Genomic DNA, 300 nt, shown 5'->3' with positions numbered 1-300 from the left:
AGCCTTCAGCCCCAGCGGTGCTGTGGGTGCCTCCCCCCGAGGGGGTGCCGTGCGCTTTTATGGCGTGATCCAGAACCAAGCGTTGCGCTCTTACTCGTTTGCTTTGGGTTTTAATTGGTGAAAGCTTAAACCTTGAGGTCGAGAAGTGAAAGCGTGAGTGGGTAAGGAGAGAGGAACAAGGGGCATTCTGTGTAATGGTGAGTGGGGGGAAAGAAAACCACTGCCCGGTGGTTTCTAGCGGCTGAGGGGGGGTTGAGCCTGGAGAAGAGGAGGCTGAGGGGGGGTTACAACTCTCTACAA

The sequence above is a fragment of the Mesitornis unicolor genome, unplaced genomic scaffold, assembly GCF_000695765.1.
Source record: "Mesitornis unicolor isolate BGI_N332 unplaced genomic scaffold, ASM69576v1 scaffold9556, whole genome shotgun sequence".
In the NCBI taxonomy this organism is placed as follows: Eukaryota; Metazoa; Chordata; class Aves; order Mesitornithiformes; family Mesitornithidae; genus Mesitornis; species Mesitornis unicolor.
This window is presented reverse-complemented; position numbering follows the sequence as displayed.